This window comes from Gossypium arboreum, unplaced genomic scaffold, assembly GCF_025698485.1.
Source record: "Gossypium arboreum isolate Shixiya-1 unplaced genomic scaffold, ASM2569848v2 Contig00213, whole genome shotgun sequence".
NCBI lineage: Eukaryota > Viridiplantae > Streptophyta > Magnoliopsida > Malvales > Malvaceae > Gossypium > Gossypium arboreum.
The window spans coordinates 111194-111912 of record NW_026440330.1 but is presented as its reverse complement, the minus strand read 5'-3'; the positions used below and the strand labels follow the sequence as shown (position 1 = coordinate 111912).

At 53.3% G+C, this 719-nt stretch overlaps 1 non-coding gene across 1 annotated transcript; it reads left to right on the top strand.

The window, feature by feature from the left end:
- The first annotated feature begins 256 nt into the window (after positions 1-256).
- On the top strand, positions 257-411 carry LOC128288419 (5.8S ribosomal RNA). The gene has a single exon (XR_008278746.1). It is a non-coding gene; the product is annotated as a 5.8S ribosomal RNA (ribosomal RNA).
- The last annotated feature ends 308 nt before the right edge of the window (positions 412-719 follow it).

Sequence of the window (719 nt, the reverse complement as noted above, 5' to 3'; positions counted from 1 at the left end):
TGTATACAACATCGAAGGTGGTGCGGGTGCATCATCGCCTGTTGCCATCCCCGCGTGTCGGAGCGACCGGTCCTGTCGTCCCTCTACCCATTGGGTGGGGTGAGATGTCAGGATCAACCTCTTCGATGCAAAACGAACTAACCCCCGGGCGAATCGCGCCAAGGAATCGAAATGAAAAAGGACAAATCTCCATCGCCGCACCGCTCGCAGCGTCGATGCTTGATGATGTTGTTCTTTTATCGCAAGTATATAGAACGACTCTCGACAGCGGATATCTCGGCTCGCGATCGATGAAAAACGTAGCAAAATGCGATACTTGGTGTGAATTGCAGAATCCTGTGAACCATCGAGTCTTTGAACGCAAGTTGCGCCCCAAGCTATTAGGCCGAGGGCACGTCTACCTGGGTGTCACGCATCGTTGCCCCCATCCAACCCCGATCCCTCGTGATTCGGTTGGATCGCGGGCAGAAATTAGCCTCCCGTGCGCTCATAGCCAGCGGTTGGCCCAAATTTGAGTCCTCAACGGCATAATCGTCGCTACGATCGGTGGTAATGCTGTAAGCAACCTCGTTCAGAGTCGTGCGCGTTTTTCGATCGAGACCCTTAAACCCTTTCGGCATCGCATCGCGACCCCAGGTCAGGCGGGATTACCCGCTGAGTTTAAGCATATCAATAAGCGGAGGAAAAGAAACTTACCATGATTCCCTAGTAACGGCGAA